At 51.6% G+C, this 26,003-nt stretch overlaps 1 pseudogene; it reads left to right on the top strand.

Annotated features, from left to right (window-relative positions):
- The first annotated feature begins 20,918 nt into the window (after positions 1-20,918).
- LOC145337378 (large ribosomal subunit protein eL42-like) lies at positions 20,919-21,240 on the top strand (annotated as a pseudogene).
- The last annotated feature ends 4,763 nt before the right edge of the window (positions 21,241-26,003 follow it).

Here is a 26,003-nt window from a genome sequence, read left to right as displayed (position 1 = left end):
TGATAGCCGCTACAACAAATGGGGAGAGGGTGTAGATTGCAGCCCCGCCCTCTTCATTGTCCAGGCAGCGGCGCGCTCGGGTTGTAAGCGCCTGTGCGCGAGACGGACAGCACGGAAGGAACTCCAAGACTCGCGCACTGCGCAGGCCCTTTGTTAGTGGGGGAGGAGGGGATGGCGGGGGGGAGAACGAAGACGCAGTTCTCCGTATGCGCATGCGCCGGGCTCTTTGAGCGCGTGCAGTTTTACATCACAAACAACGACGCGCAGTCGCAGAGTTGCTTCTTTCCAGAAGTTTCGGCGGTAGAAAGTCCGGGTGAGAAAGCGATGCAAATATTTATACTCGGTTCTGAGCAGGGAGGATTTTCAGCTTTTTTAATCGTGTTTAAGAAGCGGCCTGGTTCCTGGACCAATTCTGGGGAGAAAATGGCGAATTCCGACTTTCCCAGAAAGCAAAGAGAGTGAAGATGGAGATAGTGAAATCAGAGAGAGTAATCCCAGGGAGATAGAGATAGTGAAATCAGAGAGAGTAATCCCAGGGAGATAGAGATAGTGAAATCAGAGAGAGTAATCCCAGGGAGATAGAGATAGTGAAATCAGAGAGAGTAATCCCAGGGAGATAGAGATAGTGAAATCAGAGAGAGTAATCCCAGGGAGATAGAGATAGTGAGATCAGAGAGAGTAATCCCAGGGAGATAGAGATAGTGAGATCAGAGAGAGTAATCCCAGGGAGATAGAGATAGTGAGATCAGAGAGAGTAATCCCAGGGAGATAGAGATAGTGAGATCAGAGAGAGTAATCCCAGGGAGATAGAGATAGTGAGATCAGAGAGAGTAATCCCAGGGAGATAGAGATAGTGAGATCAGAGAGAGTAATCCCAGGGAGATAGAGATAGTGAAATCAGAGAGAGTAATCCCAGGGAGATAGAGATAGTGAAATCAGAGAGAGTAATCCCAGGGAGATAGAGATAGTGAAATCAGAGAGAGTAATCCCAGGGAGATAGAGATAGTGAGATCAGAGAGAGTAATCCCAGGGAGATAGAGATAGTGAGATCAGAGAGAGTAATCCCAGGGAGATAGAGTTGGTGAAATCAGAGAGAGTAATCCCAGGGAGATAGAGATAGTGAAATCAGAGAGAGTAATCCCAGGGAGATAGAGATAGTGAAATCAGAGAGTGGAATCCCAGGGAGATAGAGATAGTGAGATCAGAGAGAGTAATCCCAGGGAGATAGAGATAGTGAGATCAGAGAGAGTAATCCCAGGGAGACAGAGATAGTGAAATCAGAGAGAGTAATCCCAGGGAGACAGAGATAGTGAAATCAGAGAGTGTAATCCCAGGGAGATAGAGATAGTGAGATCAGACGGTGTAATCCCAGGGAGATAGAGATAGTGAGATCAGACGGTGTAATCCCAGGGAGATAGAGATAGTGAGATCAGACGGTGTAATCCCAGGGAGATAGAGATAGTGAGATCAGACGGTGTAATCCCAGGGAGATAGAGATAGTGAGATCAGACGGTGTAATCCCAGGGAGATAGAGATAGTGAGATCCGACAGTGTAATCCCAGGGAGATAGAGATAGTGAGATCAGACAGTGTAATCCCAGGGAGACAGAAATAGTGAGATCAGATAATGTGTAATGGGGGGAGGGTGGGAATGGAGGCAGTGAGATCTGTCTGTAAACACAAGAGGATGGTACCAATATGAACAGACAGTGTCCAATCCGGGCAGGATGGAGACATGGCGATCAGACAGTGTGTAAACTGGAGAAAACGGAGGCAGCGAGTTCAGACAGTGCGTAACCCGGGAAGGATGGAGACTTCAGTTCGGGGGCATGGAGCCAGTGAGATTAGACGGTGTGTAACCCGGAGGGGATGGCCGCAGTGTGTAGCCTGGGGAGGATGGAGCGTGATGCTCACGGGTAAGGCCAAAAGAACATAAGAAATAGGAGCAGGAGTAGGCCATCTAGCCCTTCGATTCAAACCCAGGTCCCTGGAGCTGTGAAGCAGCAGTGCTAACCACTGTGCTACTGTGCAGCCCAATTTGAATCCAGTGACAGGCTGTGAAGAAAAAGATTGCATAATAGTGGCAGAAACTTTAACAGACTGAAAATGAACAAACTGGGGGAACAAAAGTCACAGGTAGATAGGTTTTTGACAGACAAGGGAATTAAGGGTTATGGGGAGAAAGTGGGAAAGTGGAACTGATCTACTTCTGATCAGCCATGATCTTATTGAATGGCGGGGCAGGTTCGAAGGGCTCGCTGGCCTACTCCTGCTCCTATTTCTTATGCTCTTATGTTCTTATGCCTTGCCAGATAGATGGAATGATAGAAATTGAATCTTTAATGTTTCTAATAAAGAGATGAAACGGCGACATAAGCATACCAGAGACTGCTAAGAATAGAGGGTGTTAGCGCGAGTGGGCCAAACGACCACGACGGACTCAGGGTGAAGTTCAATAATGGCACAGCTTTATTTTCATTTACGTCGACGGAGAAGCACAGTCAGGACATCCAATCGGACTGTCCCGAAAGCTCTCTGCCCGTCCCTGGCAGCAGGCTATAGTTATACCTGAACTTCGGGGCAGTGTGCGATTCAAATGCTAATACTTTATTTACAGTATTCAACCTTAGCCATCCTGTCTCCATGTTTCCAAGTGTTGAGGAAATTGTTTTCAGTGTGTGTTAATTGCTTTGTCTGATTGGTTATTTAATCGTCTCGAATCTCCGGGGTTTGAACCATAGGTGTGTCATTGATCTCAAAAGAGGTTTTGAAGGGCCAAGCATGTTTCCTTAACTATGCTAATTTTAGGTGTTTCCATGGGTTGGTTGACTGTTTTAAAGGTGCTGATTTTGACGGGGTGGAGATTTAGTTCCTGTCGGTGCCATCCTGTCCAGCTTCCCTTATGTGCCAGCCCTCACCTGCATTCTAAAAGCATGCTCTTGCCCACAGATCGGTGTCTGTTACTTTGTGATTCTTGGTGGAGGGGCTCTGAGGGGAGCTTTAGTTTGCTGCCATTTTGTGTGCCCAATTTCATAAAATTTGTTGTCCCATAACAGTTCCCCCGTGTGGGTCGGGAGCGGGCTTGTTCCTCCTCCCTCAGACCGATTTCCTTCACAAATGCTATGTCCGGTGCTCCCTGCATTTGCACGCTGCAGTTGTACAGTTTAGGGGAGCCCCGGGTTTGTCAAATTAGGTGTATGCGGGAGAAGTCTTCCCGAGATGTTCATTGTCCCATGTTGCCAATCGTTCCGATTAGTTCCCTCCTAGTTTTATTTTTCTTGTGCTGGTGGGATGTATAGCACATTATGACCCCCCCCAGGATATTGCCAGTATGAGTTGGATGGCAACCGGTATGTGCGAGACTATCCGGATCCAGGGGTGAATGTCCACACTTAGACCCCAGTCCCACACCCTCCGAACCCATGTCTGGCTCTGTAAGGCTGACTCTGTGTCATGCTCTCGGGTTTTGATATGTGATTGGAACTGGTGGTATAATCGAACAGAGTGTCCCACTTAGAGACGTAACTCTCTCAGTACTTCTGCTAAGTGTGGGATGGGGACCTGTTCTGGCTCTCGGTAATATTTGAGGTCGTCTCACAAAAGGGTGGTTGGGGTAAAATCAGTCCTCTCAGGGACAGACGTGGGGAATTGTGCTTAGAGCCAGAGGGAATGGGGGAGATCCTGAATGAATACTTTGCGTCGGTATTCACGAAGGAGAGGGGCTTGATGTCTAGTACGGCCATTGAGGGAGCGGTAGACCAATTGAAAGATCTGTTGATTACGAGGGAAGAAGTGTTAGGGCTTTTCGAGGGCATTCAGACCGATAAATCTCCGGGTTCTGATTGCATTTATCCTAGGCTGCTTAGAGATGCAAGGGATGAGATTGCTGGGCCTCTGACGCGAATCTTTGTCTCTTCTTTGGACACAGGTGAGGTCCCAGAGGACTGGAGGATAGCGAACGTGGTACCGTTGTTTAAAAAGGGTAGGAGGGATAGCCCGGGTAACTATACGCCGGTGAGCTTAATGTCAGTGGTAGGTAAGTTGATGGAGAGGATTCTTAGGGATAGGATGTATGTGCACTTGGAGCGTTGCGATCTGATTAAGGATACGCAGCATGGCTTTGTCAAGGGGAAGTCTTGCCTTACGAATCTGGTAGAATTCTTTGAGGAGGTGACAAAAACGGTTGACGAAGGACGAGCCGTTGATGTCTATATGGATTTCAGTAAGGCGTTTGACAAAGACCCTCATGGTAGGTTGGTACAGAAGATTAAAGCTCATGGGATATGTGGTCAGGTATCTAGATGGGTAGAGAACTGGCTTGCAAAGAGGAGTCAGAGAGTAGTTGTGGAGGGGTCTTTTTCTAGCTGGAGGTCTGTCACTAGTGGGGTGCCGCAGGGCTCGGTACTGGGACCTCTTCTCTTTGTAGTGTATATAAACGATTTGGAAGAGGGAGTCGGTGGTGTGATCAGCAAATTTGCTGATGACACCAAGATGGCTGGATTGGCGGGCAGTGAGGAGCAGTGTCTGGCAATACAGCAGGATATTGATAGGCTGGTTGATTGGGCAGATACGTGGCAAATGGAGTTTAATCCGGATAAATGTGAGGTGATGCATTTTGGCCGGAATAATGTAGGGGGAAGTTATATGATAAAGGGTAAGCCTGTAAGGAGTATAGAGTCGCAGCGAGGCCTGGGGGTGCAAGTGCACAAGTCTTTGAAGGTGGCAGTGCAAGTGGAGAGTGTGGTGAAGAAAGCCTATGGTATGTTAGCCTTTATAGGAAGGGGTATAGAATATAAGAGCTGGAGTCTAATGTTGCAGTTGTATAGAACGTTGGTTAGGCCGCATTTGGAGTACTGCGTACAGTTCTGGTTGCCTTACTACCAGAAGGTCGTGGAGACTCTGGAGAGAGTGCAGAGGAGGTTTACCAGGATGTTGCCTGGTATGGAAGGACTGGGGTGTGAGGAAAGATTGAAGAAATTGGGACTCTTTTCCCTTGAAAGACGCCGACTGAGGGGGGGATCTAATAGAGGTATATAAGATTATGAAGGGTATAGATAGAGTAAACAGAGGTAAGCTATTTCCTATAATAGAGTCACGTAGGACGAGGGGCCATGGGCTTAAGGTGAGGGGGGAGAGGTACAACACAGATATTCGAGGGAGGTTTTTCACGCAGAGGGTAGTGGGGGTATGGAATGCTCTGCCAAGTAAGGTGGTGGAAGCAAACACGCTAGAGTCCTTTAAGAGTAACTTAGGCACATGACTGAGCTGGAGATGGGTAGATATAGGAGAACCTTTAATGAAGGGTCATTAGCATTGGGGTGTCCCTAGAAATGTAAATGGATATAGTATGATAATAATGTTTTTCTCTGTTTTCATTCACAGGTTTGAAGTCGGTCCACATCGTGTCCAACGAGGGGCATACACGCGATGGGTCGTACTGGGGCTGCTCTTGGTTGGTCGAGATTGGCGTAGTGCTTCATGTCGTTAGTGTGTGCCTAAACTGGACAAGATACTGGGCAAGACGACAGCTCAGTGACTATCGCTGATTGCTGTGCAGACACATGGATTTGGGCCGGTGTCTGTGGGAGTTTGCGCATTCTCCCCGTGCTTGCGTGGGTTTTCTCCGGGTGCTCCGGTTTCCTCCCACACCCCAAAGATGTGCTGTTCGGCTGATTGGCAGGAATAAATTGTCCCTAAATTAGTTTTCCCTCAATCTGGATGGCCATAAAACATGAGATAGGGGTCATGGGTAGAGAGGTGGAGTTGAGATGGCAGCGTGGGCTTGTTGGGCCGAAGGGCCTGTTTCCCAGGCTGATTTTGTTCTTTGTTCTTTGACTGGTTAACGTTTTCCCCGACTGGTCAATGTTTTGCCTGACTGGTTCATGTTTTCCTCACGGTTGGTTAATGTTGTGCTCCTGCTTCTCCAGGGACTATGCCCGACTGGTTAATGTTTTCCCCGCGGTTGGATACGGTTCTACCCACCCAGCCAGAGACTCAGTCCCACTCGTTAATGTTTTCCCCGACTGATTAATGTTTTCCCCGGTTGGTTAATGTTTTGCCCAACTGGTTAATGTTTTCCCCGACTGGTTAATATTTTGCCCTACTGGTTAATGTTTTCCCCACGGTTGGTTAATGTTGTGCTCCTGCTTCTCCAGGGACTATGCCCGACTGGTTAATGTTTTCCCCGCGGTTGGATACGGTTCTACCCATCCAGCCAGAGACTCAGTCCCACTGGTTAATGTTTTCCCCGACTGATTAATGTTTTCCCCGGTTGGTTAATGTGTTGCCCAACTGGTTAATGTTTTCCCCGACTGGTTAATATTTTGCCCTACTGGTTAATGTTTTCCCCACGGTTGGTTAATGTTGTGCCCCTGCTTCTCCAGGGACTATGTCCAACTGGTTCATGTTTTCCCCTCGCTTCTCCAGGCACCAACTCCCATTGGTTAATGTTTTGCCTGACTGGCTAATGTTTTCCACATGGTTGGTTAATGTTGTGCCCCTGCTTCTCCAGGGGCTATGTCCAACTGGGTAATGTTTTCCCCCTGCTTCTCCAGGCACCATGTCCAACTGCCTAATGCTTTCCCTTCTGCTCCATGCACCCAGGCCAACTCGTTAATATTTTCCCCGCGGTTGGTTCATGTTCTGCCCACCCAGGCAGAGCCGAAGTCCCAATGGTTAATGTTTTCCCCGACTGCTTAATGTTTTCCCCGGTTGGTTAACTATTTCACCGACTGGTTAATGTTTTCCCCGACTGGTTAATGTTTTCCCCGGTTGGTTAACGTTTTCCCTACGGTTGGTGAATGTTCTGCCCCTGCTTCTCCAGGGACTATGTCCAACTGGTTCCTGTTATCCCCTCGGTTCTCCAAGGATCACGTCCCACTGGTTAGTGATTTCCCCATGGTTGGTTCATGTTTTCCCCACTGCTGTTTCATGTCTTGCCCATCCAGCCAGACCCAAAGTCCCACTGGTTAATGTTTTCCCCGGTTGGTTAATGTTTTCCGCAACTGGTTAATGTTTTGCCCACCGTTGGTTAATGTTTTGTCCCTGCATCTCCAGGGGGTTTGTGCAACTGGTTAATGTTTTCCCCTTGGTTCTCCAGGGACGAGGTCCGACTGGTTAATGTTTTGCCCAAGTGATTAATGTTTTCCCCAGTTGGTTAATGCTTTCCCCACGGTTGGTTAATGTTGTGCCCCTGCTTCTCCAGGGACTATGTCCAACTGGTTGATGTTTTCCCCAAGCTTCTCCAGGGGCTCTGTCTGACTGGTTCATGTTCTCCCCAAGCTCCTCCAGGGACTATGTCCGACTGGTTAAGGTTTTCCCTTCTGCATCTCCAGGGACTAAGTCCCACTGGTTAATGTTTTCCCCGCGGTTGGTTCATGCTTTCCCCACCGTTGCTTAATGTTTTGCCCATCCAGACAGAGCCTAAGTCCCACTGGTTAATGTTTTCCCCAGTTGGTTAATGTTTTGCCTGACTGGTTAATGTTTTCCCTGACTGGTTAATGTTTTGCCCTACTGGTTAATGTTTTAAGAACTTAAGAACATAAGAAATAGGAGCAGGAGTAGGCCATCCAGCCCTTCGAGCCTGCCCCGCCATTCAATAAGATCATGGCTGATCTGTCGTGTCTCAGTTCCACATTCCCGCCCTCTCCCCATAACCCTTAATCCCCTCGCTTATCAAAAACCCATCAACCCGCGTCTTAAAAATATTTAGCGAGGCTGCCTCCCCCACCTCAATGGGCAGAGAATTCCAGAGATTCACCACCCTTTGAGTGAAGAAGTTCCTCCTCAACTCCGTTCTAACCCACCCCCCCATTATCTTGAGGCTGTGCCCCCTAGTCCTACTGTCCTTTCTGAGCGGGAAGAGCCTCTCCACCTCTATCCTATCCATCCCATTCATCATCTTATACTTCTCAATGAGAACTCCCCTCATTCTTCTAAACTCTAATGAGTACAAGCCTAGTTTATTCAGCCTCTCCTCATAGCTCAACCCCCTCAACTCCGATATCAGCCTAGTAAACCTCCTCTGCACTCCCTCCAAGGCTAAAATATCCTTGCGTAAGTACGGCGACCAAAACTGCACACAGTGCTCCAGCTGCGGCCTCACCAGTGCCCTATACAGCCGCAGCAAGACCTCCCTACTTTTATATTCAATCCCCCTCTCTATGAAGGCCAGCATCCCATTTGCCTTCCTGACCACCTGCTGCACCTGCAGGCTGGGTTTTTGTGACTCATGCACAAGGACCCCGAGGTCCCTCTGCACCGTCGCCTGCTGCAGTTTTTCGCCCCGTAAGTAATAGTCCTTCCAACCTTTATTCCTGCCAAAGTGGACCACCTTGCACTTGCCAACATTAAATTCCATTTGCCAGTTCCTGGCCCATTCGCCCAGCCTATCTAGATCCTTCTGCAGACTCTCCACACCCTCCGCACAATTTGCCGTTCCCCCAATCTTAGTGTCATCAGCAAATTTCGACACCAAACACTCGGTTCCCTCCTCCAGATCATCTATATAAATGGTAAATAGCTGAGGCCCCAGCACTGACCCCTGGGGCACTCCACTAGTCACCAACCGCCAATCCGAATAGCACCCATTGACCCCCACTCTCTGCCTCCTATTTGACAACCAATCCTCTATCCACGCTAACACCCTACCCCCAACTCCATGCCCCCTTACCTTCTGCAATAACCTCTTGTGAGGTACCTTGTCAAACGCGTTCTGAAAATCAAGAAAGACCACATCCACCGGCTCTCCTCTATCCACTGCCCTAGACACATCCTCATAGAACTCCAGTAAATTTGTCAGACACAACTTCCCCTGAACAAAACCGTACCCACAACAGACGTTTTCCCCACGTTTGGTTGCTGCTGTGCCCCTGCTTCTCCAGGGACTATGTCCAACTGGTTAATGTTCTCCCCTCGGTTGTCCAGGGACAAGGTCCAACTGGTTAATGCTTTCCCCGTGGTTGGTTAATGTTTTGCCCATCCAGCCAGAGCCTAAGTCCCACTGGTTAATGTTTTCCCCGACAGGTTAATATTTTCCCCGGTTGGTTAATGCTTTCTCCCCCCACGGTTGGTTAACGTTGTGCCCCTGCTTCTCCAGGGATTATGTCCAATTGGTTCATGTTTTCCCCCTGCTTCTCCAGGGACCAGTTCCCACTGGTTAATGTTTTCCCCGACTGGTTAATGCTTTGCCCCTGCTTCTCTGGAGACTAAGTGCAACTGGTTTAATGTTTTCCCTTCTACTCCAGGGACCAGAGTCTAACTGGTTAATGTTTTCCCTTCTGCTCCAGGCACCACGTCTAACTGGTTAATGTTTTGCCCCTGCTTGTCCAGAGGGTACAATAAAAGGGGGACTGCCATTGCCCACACCGCAGCAGCAGCAGCTGGTTAATGTTTTCCCCTCGCAAGTGGAAGCCTCCCTTCCCCCATCTGGCTGACACACTGACTTTCCCATTCCCTCAGCATCTTTACAAACACTGCCTGCCATTTCTTCAAAGCTTTGTTGACAGCTGCCTGCACCGGCTTCAATACTCACCTCTCCCCCACTCTCACTCGAACACTCAACCTGTGCCTGAACTGAGGGAGGCAGAGAGTGAGTTTTTAAAGTTTATGAAGTGTCCGAAGTCAGGCTGACATTAAGACTGCAGTGAAGTTACTGAGAGAGAGCGACAGTGAGAGAGAGGGAGAGACAGACAGACAGACAGAGAGAGGGGGGATCGATATTTAAAGGTGTCAACATGAATGATTCACCTCACAAGCAAGGCTTACATTCACACTGTATCAGCTTACTGGGACACAGAGATACAGAGGGAGAGGTGAAAGTTTTCCCCGACTGGTTAATGTTTTCCCCGGTTGGTCAATGTTTTCCCCGACTGGTTAATGTTTTCCCCACAGTTGGTTAATGTTGTGCCTCTGCTTCTCCAGGCACCAACTACGACTGGTTAATGTTTTCCCTTCTGCTCCAGGCACCCAGCCCAGCTGGTAAACGTTTACATCCTGCGTCTCCAGGGACCCAAGTCCCACTGGTTAATGTTTTCCCCGCGGTTGGTTAATGTTTTGCCCACTCCAGCCAGAGACTAAGTCCCACTGGTGAATGTTTTCCACGGTTGGTTAATGCTTTCCCCGGTTGGATAATGTTCTTCCCAACTGGTTAATGTTTTCCCCGACTGGTTAATGTTTTCCCCCTTCTTCTCCAGGCACCCAGCCCGACTGGTTAATGTTTTCCCCCTGCTTCTCCAGGCACCAAGCCCAACTGGTTAATGTTTTCCCCTCGGTTCTCCAGGGACTATGTCCGACTGGTTAATGTTTTCCCCTCGGTTCTCCAGGCTCCAATTCCAACTGATTAATGCTTTTCCCCTGCTTCTGCAGAGACCAAGTCCCACTGGTTAATGTTTTGCTCGGTTGATAAATGTGTTGCCCGGTTGGTTAATGTTTTGCCCCTGCTTCTACAGGTACCAAGTCCAACTGGTTAATGTTTTCCCCTCGGTTCTCCAGGGATTAGGTGCAACAGGTTAATGTTTCCTCCTCGCTTCTCCAGGGACCATCTCCAACTGGTTAATGTTTTCCCCTCGCTTCTCCAGGGTCCATCTCCAATTGATTCATGTTTTCCCCTCGGTTCTCCAGGCACTATGCCCAACTGGTTCATGTTTTCCCCTCGCTTCTCCAGGGACAACGTCCAACTGGTTAATGTTCTCCCCGGTTGGTTAATGTTTTCCCCTACTGGTTAATGTTTTCCCCGACTGGTTAATGTTTTGCCCCTGCTTCTCCAGGGATTATGTGCAACTGGTTAATGTTTTCCCATCGGTTCTCCAGGGACTATGTCCGACTGGTTAATGTTTTCCCCTCGCTTCTCCAGGCTCCAAGTCCAACTGGTTAATGTTTTCCCCCTGCTTCTCCAGAGACCAAGTCCCACTGGTTAATGTTTTCCCCATGGTTGGTTCATGTTTTCCCCACGGTTGTTTCACGTTTTGCCCTTCCAGCCACAGACTAAGTCCCACTGGTTAATGTTTTCCCCGGTAGGTTAATGTTTTCCCCGACTGGTTAATGTTTTGCCCACGGTTGGTAAATGTTTTGCCCCTGCTTCTCCGGAGGCCAAGGACAACTGGTTAATGTTTTCCCCCTGCTTCTCCGGGCACCAAGTGCGACTGGTTAATGTTTTCCCCCTGCTTCTCCAGGCACCAAGCCCAACTGGTCAATCTTTTCCCCTCGCTTCTCCATGCACCAAGTCCAACTGGTTCATGTTTTCCCCCATTGGTTAATGTTTTCCCCTCGGTTGGTTCATGTTTTGATCTTCCAGCCAGAGCCTACATCCCACTGGTTAATGTTTTAAGAACATAAGAACATAAGAAATAGGAGCAGGAGTAGGCCATCTAGCCCTTCGAGCCTGCCCCGCCATTCAATAAGATCATGGCTGATCTGTTGTGGCTCAGTTCCACTTTCCCGCCCTCTCCCCATAACCCTTAATCCCCTCTCTTATCAAGAACCCATCAACCCGCTTCTTAAAAATATTTAGCGAGGCAGCCTCCACCACTTCAACGGGCAGAGAATTCCAGAGATTCACCACTCTTTGAGTGAAGAAGTTCCTCCTCAACTCCGTTCTAAACCGCCTCCCCTTTATCTTGAGGCTGTGCCCCCTAGTCCTACTGTCTTTTTTGAGCGGGAAGAGTCTCTCCACCTCTATCCTATCCATCCCATTCATCATCTTATACGTCTCAATGAGATCTCCCCTCATTCTTCTAAACTCTAACGAGTACAAGCCTAGTTTATTCAGCCTCTCCTCATAGCTCAATCCCCTCAACTCCGGTATCCCAGGTTGGTTAATGTTTTCCCCGACTGGTTAATGTTTTCCCCGGTTGGTTAATGTTTTCCCTAGGGTTGGTTAATGTTTTGCCCCTGTTTCTCCAGGGACTATGTCCAACTGGTTAATGATTTCCCCTCGGTTCTCCAGGGATAAGGTCCAACTGGTTAATGTTCTTCCCTTGCTTCCCCAGGGTCAAGTTCTGACAGGTTAATGTTTTGCCCCTGGTTCTCCAGGGTCTATGTCCAACTGGTTAATGTTTTCCCCTCGGTTCTCCAGGGGCCAAGCCCAACTGGTTAATGTTTTCCCCCTGCTTCTCCAGGCACCATGTCCAACTGGCTAATGCTTTCCCTTCTGCTCCAGGCACCCAGGCCAACTCGTTAATGTTTTCCCCCTGCTTCTCCAGGCACCCAGCCCAACTGGTTAATGTTTTCCCCCTGCTTCTCCAGGGATCAAGTCCCACTAGTTAATGTTTTCCCTAGGGTTGGTTAATGTTTTGCCCCTGTTTCTCCAGGGACTATGTCCAACTGGTTAATGATTTCCCCTCGGTTCTCCAGGGATAAGGTCCAACTGGTTAATGTTCTTCCCTTGCTTCCCCAGGGTCAAGTTCTGACAGGTTAATGTTTTGCCCCTGCTTCTCCAGGCACCATGTCCAACTGGCTAATGCTTTCCCTTCTGCTCCAGGCACCCAGGAACCGAGTGTAGGGTGTCGAAATTTGCTGATGACACCAAGATTGGGGGAAAGGCAAATTGTGCGGAGGGTGTGGAGAGTCTGCAGAAGGATCTAGATAGGCTGGGCGAATGGGCCAGGAAATGGCAAATGGAATTTAATGTTGGCAAGTGTGAGGTGGTCCACTTTGGTAGGAAGAATGGTAGGAAGGACTATTACTTACGTGGCGAAAAACTGCAGCAGGCGACGGTGCAGAGGGACCTCGGGGTCCTTGTGCATGAGTCGCAAAAACCCAGCCTGCAGGTGCAGCAGGTGGTCAGGAAGGCGAATGGGATGCTGGCCTTCATAGCGAGGGGGATTGAATATAAAAGTAGGGAGGTCTTGCTGCAGCTGTATAGGGCATTGGTGAGGCCGCAGCTGGAGTACTGTGTGCAGTTTTGGGCGCCGCACCTGCGCAAGGATATTTTGGCCTTGGAGGGAGTGCAGAGGAGGTTTACTAGGCTGATACCGGAGTTGAGGGGGTTGAGCTATGAGGAGAGGCTGAATAAACTAGGCTTGTACTCGTTAGAGTTTAGAAGAATGAGGGGAGATCTCATTGAGACGTATAAGATGATGAATGGGATGGATAGGATAGAGGTGGAAAGACTCTTCCCGCTCAAAAAAGACAGTAGGACTAGGGGGCACAGCCTCAAGATAAAGGGGGGGGCGGTTCAGAACGGAGTTGAGGAGGAACTTCTTCACTCAAAGGGTGGTGAATCTCTGGAATTCTCTGCCCGTTGAAGTGGTGGAGGCTGCCTCGCTAAATATTTTTAAGAAGCGGGTTGATGGGTTTTTGATAAGAGAGGGGATTAAGGGTTATGGGGAGAGGGCGGGAATGTGGAACTGAGCCACGACAGATCAGCCATGATCTTATTGAATGGCGGGGCAGGCTCGAAGGGCCAGATGGCCTACTCCTGCTCCTATTTCTTATGTTCTTATGTTAATGTTTTCCCCCTGCTTCTCCAGGCACCCAGCCCAACTGGTTAATGTTTTCCCCCTGCTTCTCCAGGGATCAAGTCTGGTTAACATTGTGCCAGGCAAAAGGCGGGGAATTATAGGCTGGTTAGTTTAACATCTGTGGTAGGTAAAATGTTAGAATCTGTCATCAAGGAGGAAATTGCGAGGCATCTTGAAGGGAATTGCTTGATAGAGCAGACGCAGCACGGTTTCATTAAAGGGAAGTCGTGTCTGACAAATTTACTGGAGTTCTATGAGGATGTGTCTAGGGCAGTGGATAGAGGAGAGCCGGTGGATGTGGTCTTTCTAGATTTTCAGAAAGCGTTTGACAAAGTGCCTCACAAGAGGTTATTGCAGAAGGTCGAGGGACATGCAGTTGGGGGTAAGGTGTTAGCGTGGATAGAGGATTGGTTGTCAAATAGGAGGCAGAGAGTGGGGGTCAACGGGTGCTATTCGGATTGGCGGATGGTGACTAGTGGAGTGCCCCAGGGGTCGGTGCTGGGGCCTCAGCTTTTTACCATTTATATAGATGATCTGGAAGAGGGAACCGAGTGTAGAGTGTCGAAATTTGCTGATGACACCAAGATTGGGGGAACGGCAAATTGTGCGGAGGGTGTGGAGAGTCTGCAGAAGGATCTAGATAGGCTGGGCGAATGGGCCAGGAAATGGCAAATGGAATTTAATGTTGGCAAGTGTGAGGTGCTCCACTTTGGTAGGAAAAATGGTAGGAAGGACTATTACTTACTTGGCGAAAAACTGCAGCAGGCGACGGTGCAGAGGGACCTCGGGGTCCTTGTGCATGAGTCGCAAAAACCCAGCTTGCAGGTGCAGCAGGTGGTCAGGAAGGCGAATGGGATGCTGGCCTTCATAGCAAAGGGGATTGAATATAAAAGGAGGGAGGTCTTGCTGCAGCTGTATAGGGCATTGGTGAGGCCGCAACTGGAGTACTGTGTGCATTTTTGGGCGCCGCACCTGCGCAAAGATATTTTGGCCTTGGAGGGAGTGCAGAGGAGGTTTACTAGGCTGATACCGGAGTTGAGGGGGTTGAGCTATGAGGAGAGGCTGAATAAACTGGGCTTGTACTCGTTAGAGTTTAGAAGAATGAGAGGAGATCTCATTGAGACGTATAAGATGATGAATGGGATGGATAGGATAGAGGTGGAAAGACTCTTCCCGCTCAAAAAAGACAATAGGACTAGGGGGCACAGCCTCAAAATAAAAGGGGGGCGGTTTAGAACAGAGTTGAGGAGGAACTTCTTAACTCAAAGGATTGGGAATCTCTGGAATTCTCTGCCCGTTGAAGTGGTGGAGGCTGCCTCGCTAAATATTTTTAAGAAGCGGGTTGATGGGTTTTTGATAGGAGAGGGGATTAAGGGTTATGGGGAGAGGGCGGGAAAGTGGAACTGAGCAGCGACAGATCAGCCATGATCTTATTGAATGGCGGGGCAGGCTCGAAGGGCTGGATGGCCTACTCCTGCTCCTATTTCTTATGTTCTTATGTTCTTATGGTTAGTGATTTCCCCATGGTTGGTTCATGCTTTCCCCACCGTTGTTTCATGTTTTGCCCCTCCAGCCAGACCCTAAGTCCCACTGGTTAATGTTTTGCCCGACTGGTTAATGTTTTGCTCGACTGGTTAATGTTTTCCCCACGGTTGGTTAATGTTGTGTACCTGCTTCTCTAGGGACTGTGTCCAACTAGTTGATGTTTTCCCCAAGCTTCTCCAGGGGCTCTGTACAACTGGTTCATGTTCTCCCCAAGCTCCTCCAGGGACTATGTCCGACTGGTTAATGTTTTCCCTTCTGCTTCTCCAGGGACTAAGTCCCACTGGTTAATGTTTTCCCCGGTCGGTTAATGTTTTCCCCGGTCGGTTAATGTTTTCCCCGGTCGGCTAATGTTTTCCCCGGTCGGTTAATGTTTTACCGGACTGGTTAATGTTTTCCCCATGGTTTGTTAATGCTTTGCCCCTGCTTCTCCAGAGACTAAGTCCGACTGGTTAATGCTTTCCCCAAGCTTCTCAAGGCACCAAGTCCAACTGGTTAATGCTTTCCCTTCTGCTCCAGGCGCCCAGCCCAACTGGTTAATGTTTTCCCCCTGCTTCTCCAGTGCCCAAGTCCCACTGGTAAATGTTTTCCCCGTGGTTGGTTCATGATTTCCGCACGGTTGGTTAATGTTTTGCCCATCCAACCAGAGCCGAAGTCCCACTGGTTAATGTTTTCCCCAGTTGGTTAATGTTTTCCCCGACTGGTTCATGTTTTCTCACGGTTGGTTAATGTTTTGCCCCTGCTTCTCCAGGGACTATGTCCAACTGGTTCATGTTTTCCCCTCAATTCTGCAGGCACCATGTCCCACTGGTTAATGTTTTCCCTTCTTCTGCAGGCACCCAGCCCACCTGGTTAATGTTTTCCCCCTGCGTCTCCAGGGACCATGTCCCACTGGTGAATGTTTTCCCCGGTTGGTTAATGCTTTCCACGGTTGGTTCATGTTTTGCCCATGGTTGGTTAATGTTTTGCCCCTGCTTCTCCAGGGACTATGTCCAACTGGTTCATGTTTTCCCCTCAATTCTGCAGGCACCATGTCCCACTGGTTAATGTTTTCCCTTCTTCTGCAGGCACCCAGCCCAACTGGTTAATGTTTTCCCCCTGCGTCTCCAGGGACCCATGTCCCACTGGTTAATGTTTTCCCCGCAGTTGGTTAATGTTTTGCCCACTCCAGCCAGAGACTAAATCCCACTGGTGAATGCTTTCCCCGTTTGGTTAATGCTTTCCCCGTTTGGTTAATGTTTTCCCCGACTGGTTAATGTGATCCCCGACTGGTTAATGTTTTGCCCGACTGGTTAAAGTTTTCCCCACGGTTGGTTAATGTTGTGCCCTTGCTTCTGCAGTTAGTACACCCGACTGGTTAATGTTTTCCCCTCGGTTCTCCAGGCTCCAAGTCCCACTGGTGAATGTTTTCCCTGGTTGGTTAATGTTTTCCCCACGGTTGGCTCATATTTTGCCCATCCAGCCAGAGCCTAAGGACCACTGGTTAATGTTTTCCCTGACTGGTTAATGTTTTCCCCGACTGGTTAATGTTTTGCCTCTGCTTCTCCAGGGACCAAGTCCAACTGGTTAGTGTTTTACCCTCGGTTCTCCAGGGACTCTGTCCGCCTGGTTAATGTTTTCCCTTCTGCTCCAGGCACCAAGTCCAAATGTTTCAGCTTTCCCCAGCTTCTCCAGGGACAAGGTCCGACTGGTTACTGCTTTCCCCACGGTTGGTTAATGTTTTGCCCACTCCAGCCAGCGCCTGAGTCCCACTGGTTAATGTTTTCCCCTACTGGTTAATGTTTTCCCCGACTGGTTAATGTTTTGCCCCTGGTTCTCCAGGGATTATGTGGAACTGGTTAATGTTTTCCCCTCGGTTCTCCAGGGACCATGTCCGACTGGTTAATGTTTTCCCCTCGCTTCTCCAGGTTCCAAGTCCAACTGGTTAATGCTTTCCCCCTGCTTCTCCAGGGACCAAGTCCCACTGGTTAATGTTTTCCCCATTTGGTTCATGTTTTCCCCGACTGGTTAATGTTTTGCTCACGGTTGGTTAATGTTTTGCCCCTGCTTCTCCAGAGACCAATACCCTTGGGATATTCCAGTCGATGTTTGGGAAATTGAAGTCTCCCATCACGACAACTCTGTTATTACCACATCTCTCTAGAATCTGTTTCCCTATTTGCACCTCAACTTCCCTGTCACTATTGGGCGGCCTGTAGAATACACCCAGCAAAGTTATCGACCCTTTGCTGTTCCTAACTTCCGCCCACAGGGACTCCGTAGACAGTCCCTCCACGGCATCCTCCTTCTCTGCAGCCATGACACTGTCCCTGATCAACAGAGCCACTCCACCACCTCTTTTGCCCCCCTCCCTGTCCTTCCTGAAGCATCTGAATCCTGGCACCTGAAGTACCCAGTCCTGTCCCTGAGACATCCAAGTGTCCGTAATGGCCATCACATCACATTCCCAAGCAGCAATCCACGCCCTAAGCTCATCTACCTTATTTACTACACTCCTGGCGTTAAAATAGATACACTTCAGCCCCTCAGTCTGGGCATTTCCCTTCTCCACCCCCTGTCTAACCTCCCTCTCATACTGCCTGCAGTCCTTCCCTAGCTGGGAGCTAACCTCCTCGGTCCCAGTATCCCCATCACAATTCCCTCCCCCCATCCTTTCTAGTTTAAAGTCCCCCCAGTAGCCTTAGCCAGTCTTCCCACCAAGATATTAGTCCCCCTGGGATTTAAGTGCCACCCGTCTTTACTGTACAGGTCACACCTGCCCCTAAAGAGGTCCCAATGATCTAGGAACCGAAATCCCTGCCCCCTGCTCCAGTCCCTCAGCCACGCATTCAGCCTCCACCTCATTCCATTCCTGCCCTCATTCTCCCGTGGCACAGGCAGCAATCCTGAGATTACTACCTTCGCTTTTCTCTTCCTCAGCTGCCTACCCAGTTCCCTATAATCCCTTTTCACCACTGCCTCCCTCTTCTTGCCTACGTCAGTAGTACCTATATGCACTACAACCTCTGGTTCCTCACCCACCCCCTTCAGGATGTCTGGGACATGCCCAGAGACATCCCGGATCCCAGCTCCAGGGAGACGAACCACCATCCACGACTCACGTCTACGTCCACAAAAATGCCTGTCCGCCCCCCCCTCACTGTGGAGACCCCTATTAATACTACCTTTCTGCTCTCTTTTTTCATTTTTTGACATACTGGCTCAGCTCCAGAGACCTGGCCACTGCTGCCTCGCTCAGATGAGCTGTCCCCCCCAGTAGTACTCAGGCAGGAGGACTTATTTTGAAGGGGGACATCCACCGGCGTGCTCTCCATCACCTGAGGTTTCCCCTTCCTAATAGTTACCCATGTGCCTTCTTCCCGTTGCTCTGGTGTGACTTCTTGCTGATAGCTCCTATCAATTATCTCCTCACTCTCTCTAATGAGCCGAAGGTCCTCGAGCTGCATTTGCAGCTCCTTAACCTGGTTCCGTAGGGTCTGCAGCTCCACACACCGAGCACAAGTGTGGATGTCTGGTAGACCAGGAGCCTCCAAGACCTCCCACATGTTGCACTGGCAACAACATACTGGCCTCACACCCATACTTGCCCCTTTTTAGTAACCCAGAGGAAAAAGTAAAAAAAAACTTATAACTTCCCTTGCCTCACCCTTATCTCTTTGGCCCTGTGAGCCAAAGCCCTTACAGCACACTCAAAAACAAAAACAAACTTACCTGCTCTCAGTCAGACCCCCTCTCTCTCTCTCTCTCTTTTTGAAGTTAGAGGAGTGGGGAGGGCTGGGATACTCTACCTATGTAGAGTATCGGGATTCCTCACCGCTCTAATTTGTAGTAAGGTAAAAAAAAACTCTACCCGAGTGCCCTAGTAACTGCTTCCGGTGCAAAAATTTAAAGAAAAAGAAACAAGTACAAAGTTAGTTTTAAAAAAAATCACTGTACTCACCCATAAGCTCTCCCCTCGCAATCAAGTGAAGTAATGTATTTGTGCTACAAAACAAACGAGGATTCGTTAATGTGCCACATAAAAGGTTGCAGCCCTTCGTGTTAAGAGATTAGCATGGATATCGGATTAGTTCACAAACAGGAGTCATAGAATTGGGATAAACAGTTCATTTTAAGGGTAGTATAAAGTAAGTATTGAATTCACAGGGATTAATCCTTGTGGATCACTGACTTGCAATCAATATGAATTTATTCAATACAGTCAACTCTTCTGAAAATTCCAAGATAGGTAGAAAAGTACATCGTTATGAGGAGACACAAAGTTCCCGTGTAGATTAAATGAAGAGGTAAAACTTGGACATGTTACACACAATGTGGGAAAATTGAGGTTGCCACATGGTTCGGAAGAATACAAAAGCAGAACATATTTCATATTGAAAGCCACTGCAGAATGTTGTGATATAGAGGGGCAAGGATGTCCTGGTACGTGAATGACAAAGTCATAGAATCATAGAGGCACACGGTGCAGATCATGGGAATTCGGCCCATTGAGTCTGCAAAGATTTTCTAACAGAGAATTTTACCTCGGCACACCAACCATGCTTTCCCATGGCTAATCAATCTAACCTGGTCTCCTTGAGAAAATAAGGGACAATTTAGCATGGACAATCGACTGAACCTGCACATCGTTGGCATTTGAGAGGAGACCAAAAGGGGAGTTAGAAGGGGGAAAAGGGGGCATGAAATGGCTTTGGCTGATAGGATTTAGGGAAATCCAAAGGCATTTTATATTAGGAACAAGAGGGTGGTTCGAGGGAAAATTGGTCCTCTTAGGGACAAAGGAGGGGAACTATGCATTGAGGCTGAGGGAACGGGGGAGATCCTGAATGAATACTTTGTGTCGGAATTCACGAAGGAGAGGGGCTTGGTGTCTTGTAATGTCTTGGAGGGAGCTGTAGACCAGTTGAAGGAAATATCCATTACGAGGGAGGAAGTGTTCGGGTTTTTAGGTAGCATAAAAACTGATAAAACTCCGGGGCCTGATGGCATTAATGTCTTGTCTCTTTTAATCCGCAGGTGTGTCGGTCCACCTTGTTGTCTAACGAGGGACATGCACACGGTGGGTCGTGCGTGGGCTGCTCTTGGATGTTTCGAGAGTGGCCTAGTACTTCACGTCGTTGTGTGTGCTTAAAACTGGACCAGCAGATGGGCACCACAACAGCTCAGTGACTATCACTGCTAGCTGTGCAGATACATGGAGTTGGGCCAGTGTCTGTGGGAGTTTGCACCTTCTCCGTGTGGTTGCGTGGGTTTCCTCCGGGTGCTCCGGTTTCCTCCCACACCCCAAAGATGTGCTGTTAGGCTGATTGGTGTAACAAATTGTCCCTAAACTATTCTCCCCTGAATCTGGTTCCAATAGGGGTACCATACGCATACACCCAGGTCAAGGTAGGTGTAGGAAAATGCTTTGTTACGATGGCGGCGTGGGCTCGTTGGGCCGGAGGGCCTGTTTTCCGTGTTGGGTTGTTCTTTGTTCTTTGTTTTGTTTTTGTTCTAAGCACCCAGAGGAAAAACATGCAAACACGGAGAGAATGTCAAGCTCTACACAGTCACCCACGACAGCAACTAAATCCAGGTCCTCACGCGGGGAGACTGCTGTGCTATTAACTGTGCCACCACTCGGCCCTGTCTGTCGCCTCAGCAACTGTGTTATTTCACCGTGAGACATGATACCCAGGCCGAATGGTCCCTTGTTTCTGGGCCCGATGACCTCATAACCTTAGTTAAAAGGACACGTGTTCTAAGTCCTGCATGTTCATAGGAAGGAAGGGGAGGAGGGTTGTGTTGGCTGGAGTTCGGTGGATGTCTGCAAATAATCCTATCCTGGGTGTGATTGAAGACTCTCTATTGTTTTGAAATTGAAGAGGAACAGGGAGAGGCCTGAGCTTTTTTTCCGCTCACCGCCCGGTTTGGGAAAATGGTCAACGTACCAAAGACCCGGAGGACATATTGCAAAAAAAAATCGGAGGCACCAGCCCCACAAGGTTACCCAGTACAAGAAGGGAAAGGATTCCTAATACACACAGGGTAAGAGATGTTATGACAGAAAGCAGAGGGGTTATGGTGGACTGACAAAACCTATATTTGGGGAAAAGGCGAAGACCACAAAGAAGATGGTGCTGAGATTGGAGTGTGTGGAGCCCAACTGTAGGTCAGAGAGAATGCTGGCCATGAAGAGATGCAAGCACTTTGAGCTGGGAGGAGATAAGCAGAGGAAGAGCCAAGTCATCCAGTTCTAAGCTGCATTCTTTGTTTGTTGGAGAACCAATTCACAATAAAACATCTCAAATGCTTAAAAAAAAACGCACAGGGAGAGGCCCGGAAAGGAAATGTCGTTTGTCCGGTCAAGCCTGTGCCGACAAATGATACTTTTCTAAACTAATGATTTTGTTTTGCATCTACGCAGCCTGTATCTCTGTATTCCCTGTTTATTCATGTATCTATCTGTCAAGATGATTTTTTGTAACCATTGCTATTACATCTGCTTCTGACATCCCCTCCGTCAGCGAAATACAGGTACTTACCACCCTCTCTGTTCAGAAAAATCTTGCCTCTATCATCTCTTTTAAAGTTTCCCCGTTATGACATTAAAATAAGTCCTGCAGCAATTGGCATTTATACCCTGAGATAAAAAGACTCTGACAAGACATTCTGCCAATTGGTCTCATAATTGTGTAAACATCTATCAGGTTGATCCTCAGCTTTTACCAAAAATAATCTAGTGGTTGGTGAGTAAAGTCGAACATTTTGAGATTGGAGCATCAGATGTGTTGCCCTGACCCCGAGTTCAGCTCCCGAACCCTGAGCCCTGACCCCGGGTTCAGCTCCCGAACCCTGAGCCCTGACCCCGGGTTCAGCTCCCGAACCCTGAGCCCTGACCCCGAGTTCAGCTCCCGAACCCTGAGCCCTGACCCCGAGTTCAGCTCCCGAACCCTGAGCCCTGACCCCGAGTTCAGCTCCCGAACCCTGAGCCCTGACCCCGAGTTCAGCTCCCGAACCCTGAGCCCTGACCCCGAGTTCAGCTCCCGAACCCTGAGCCCTGACCCCGAGTTCAGCTCCCGAACCCTGAGCCCTGACCCCGAGTTCAGCTCCCGAACCCTGAGCCCTGACCCCGAGTTCAGCTCCCGAACCCTGAGCCCTGACCCCGAGTTCAGCTCCCGAACCCTGAGCCCTGACCCCGAGTTCAGCTCCCGAACCCTGAGCCCTGACCCCGAGTTCAGCTCCCGAACCCTGAGCCCTGACCCCGAGTTCAGCTCCCGAACCCTGAGCCCTGACCCCGAGTTCAGCTCCCGAACCCTGAGCCCTGACCCCGAGTTCAGCTCCCGAACCCTGAGCCCTGACCCCGAGTTCAGCTCCCGAACCCTGAGCCCTGACCCCGAGTTCAGCTCCCGAACCCTGAGCCCTGACCCCGAGTTCAGCTCCCGAACCCTGAGCCCTGACCCCGAGTTCAGCTCCCGAACCCTGAGCCCTGACCCCGAGTTCAGCTCCCGAACCCTGAGCCCTGACCCCGAGTTCAGCTCCCGAACCCTGAGCCCTGACCCCGAGTTCAGCTCCCGAACCCTGAGCCCTGACCCCGAGTTCAGCTCCCGAACCCTGAGCCCTGACCCCGAGTTCAGCTCCCGAACCCTGAGCCCTGACCCCGAGTTCAGCTCCCGAACCCTGAGCCCTGACCCCGAGTTCAGCTCCCGAACCCTGAGCCCTGACCCCGAGTTCAGCTCCCGAACCCTGAGCCCTGACCCCGAGTTCAGCTCCCGAACCCTGAGCCCTGACCCCGAGTTCAGCTCCCGAACCCTGAGCCCTGACCCCGAGTTCAGCTCCCGAACCCTGAGCCCTGACCCCGAGTTCAGCTCCCGAACCCTGAGCCCTGACCCCGAGTTCAGCTCCCGAACCCTGAGCCCTGACCCCGAGTTCAGCTCCCGAACCCTGAGCCCTGACCCCGAGTTCAGCTCCCGAACCCTGAGCCCTGACCCCGAGTTCAGCTCCCGAACCCTGAGCCCTGACCCCGAGTTCAGCTCCCGAACCCTGAGCCCTGACCCCGAGTTCAGCTCCCGAACCCTGAGCCCTGACCCCGAGTTCAGCTCCCGAACCCTGAGCCCTGACCCCGAGTTCAGCTCCCGAACCCTGAGCCCTGACCCCGAGTTCAGCTCCCGAACCCTGAGCCCTGACCCCGAGTTCAGCTCCCGAACCCTGAGCCCTGACCCCGAGTTCAGCTCCCGAACCCTGAGCCCTGACCCCGAGTTCAGCTCCCGAACCCTGAGCCCTGACCCCGAGTTCAGCTCCCGAACCCTGAGCCCTGACCCCGAGTTCAGCTCCCGAACCCTGAGCCCTGACCCCGAGTTCAGCTCCCGAACCCTGAGCCCTGACCCCGAGTTCAGCTCCCGAACCCTGAGCCCTGACCCCGAGTTCAGCTCCCGAACCCTGAGCCCTGACCCCGAGTTCAGCTCCCGAACCCTGAGCCCTGACCCCGAGTTCAGCTCCCGAACCCTGAGCCCTGACCCCGAGTTCAGCTCCCGAACCCTGAGCCCTGACCCCGAGTTCAGCTCCCGAACCCTGAGCCCTGACCCCGAGTTCAGCTCCCGAACCCTGAGCCCTGACCCCGAGTTCAGCTCCCGAACCCTGAGCCCTGACCCCGAGTTCAGCTCCCGAACCCTGAGCCCTGACCCCGAGTTCAGCTCCCGAACCCTGAGCCCTGACCCCGAGTTCAGCTCCCGAACCCTGAGCCCTGACCCCGAGTTCAGCTCCCGAACCCTGAGCCCTGACCCCGAGTTCAGCTCCCGAACCCTGAGCCCTGACCCCGAGTTCAGCTCCCGAACCCTGAGCCCTGACCCCGAGTTCAGCTCCCGAACCCTGAGCCCTGACCCCGAGTTCAGCTCCCGAACCCTGAGCCCTGACCCCGAGTTCAGCTCCCGAACCCTGAGCCCTGACCCCGAGTTCAGCTCCCGAACCCTGAGCCCTGACCCCGAGTTCAGCTCCCGAACCCTGAGCCCTGACCCCGAGTTCAGCTCCCGAACCCTGAGCCCTGACCCCGAGTTCAGCTCCCGAACCCTGAGCCCTGACCCCGAGTTCAGCTCCCGAACCCTGAGCCCTGACCCCGAGTTCAGCTCCCGAACCCTGAGCCCTGACCCCGAGTTCAGCTCCCGAACCCTGAGCCCTGACCCCGAGTTCAGCTCCCGAACCCTGAGCCCTGACCCCGAGTTCAGCTCCCGAACCCTGAGCCCTGACCCCGAGTTCAGCTCCCGAACCCTGAGCCCTGACCCCGAGTTCAGCTCCCGAACCCTGAGCCCTGACCCCGAGTTCAGCTCCCGAACCCTGAGCCCTGACCCCGAGTTCAGCTCCCGAACCCTGAGCCCTGACCCCGAGTTCAGCTCCCGAACCCTGAGCCCTGACCCCGAGTTCAGCTCCCGAACCCTGAGCCCTGACCCCGAGTTCAGCTCCCGAACCCTGAGCCCTGACCCCGAGTTCAGCTCCCGAACCCTGAGCCCTGACCCCGAGTTCAGCTCCCGAACCCTGAGCCCTGACCCCGAGTTCAGCTCCCGAACCCTGAGCCCTGACCCCGAGTTCAGCTCCCGAACCCTGAGCCCTGACCCCGAGTTCAGCTCCCGAACCCTGAGCCCTGACCCCGAGTTCAGCTCCCGAACCCTGAGCCCTGACCCCGAGTTCAGCTCCCGAACCCTGAGCCCTGACCCCGAGTTCAGCTCCCGAACCCTGAGCCCTGACCCCGAGTTCAGCTCCCGAACCCTGAGCCCTGACCCCGAGTTCAGCTCCCGAACCCTGAGCCCTGACCCCGAGTTCAGCTCCCGAACCCTGAGCCCTGACCCCGAGTTCAGCTCCCGAACCCTGAGCCCTGACCCCGAGTTCAGCTCCCGAACCCTGAGCCCTGACCCCGAGTTCAGCTCCCGAACCCTGAGCCCTGACCCCGAGTTCAGCTCCCGAACCCTGAGCCCTGACCCCGAGTTCAGCTCCCGAACCCTGAGCCCTGACCCCGAGTTCAGCTCCCGAACCCTGAGCCCTGACCCCGAGTTCAGCTCCCGAACCCTGAGCCCTGACCCCGAGTTCAGCTCCCGAACCCTGAGCCCTGACCCCGAGTTCAGCTCCCGAACCCTGAGCCCTGACCCCGAGTTCAGCTCCCGAACCCTGAGCCCTGACCCCGAGTTCAGCTCCCGAACCCTGAGCCCTGACCCCGAGTTCAGCTCCCGAACCCTGAGCCCTGACCCCGAGTTCAGCTCCCGAACCCTGAGCCCTGACCCCGAGTTCAGCTCCCGAACCCTGAGCCCTGACCCCGAGTTCAGCTCCCGAACCCTGAGCCCTGACCCCGAGTTCAGCTCCCGAACCCTGAGCCCTGACCCCGAGTTCAGCTCCCGAACCCTGAGCCCTGACCCCGAGTTCAGCTCCCGAACCCTGAGCCCTGACCCCGAGTTCAGCTCCCGAACCCTGAGCCCTGACCCCGAGTTCAGCTCCCGAACCCTGAGCCCTGACCCCGAGTTCAGCTCCCGAACCCTGAGCCCTGACCCCGAGTTCAGCTCCCGAACCCTGAGCCCTGACCCCGAGTTCAGCTCCCGAACCCTGAGCCCTGACCCCGAGTTCAGCTCCCGAACCCTGAGCCCTGACCCCGAGTTCAGCTCCCGAACCCTGAGCCCTGACCCCGAGTTCAGCTCCCGAACCCTGAGCCCTGACCCCGAGTTCAGCTCCCGAACCCTGAGCCCTGACCCCGAGTTCAGCTCCCGAACCCTGAGCCCTGACCCCGAGTTCAGCTCCCGAACCCTGAGCCCTGACCCCGAGTTCAGCTCCCGAACCCTGAGCCCTGACCCCGAGTTCAGCTCCCGAACCCTGAGCCCTGACCCCGAGTTCAGCTCCCGAACCCTGAGCCCTGACCCCGAGTTCAGCTCCCGAACCCTGAGCCCTGACCCCGAGTTCAGCTCCCGAACCCTGAGCCCTGACCCCGAGTTCAGCTCCCGAACCCTGAGCCCTGACCCCGAGTTCAGCTCCCGAACCCTGAGCCCTG

Source organism: Carcharhinus amblyrhynchos, unplaced genomic scaffold, assembly GCF_965287045.1.
Source record: "Carcharhinus amblyrhynchos unplaced genomic scaffold, sCarAmb.v2.hapA scaffold_47, whole genome shotgun sequence".
In the NCBI taxonomy this organism is placed as follows: Eukaryota; Metazoa; Chordata; class Chondrichthyes; order Carcharhiniformes; family Carcharhinidae; genus Carcharhinus; species Carcharhinus amblyrhynchos.
Note: the sequence above shows the minus strand (reverse complement) of the source record. Positions and strands in the feature narration are given on the sequence as shown.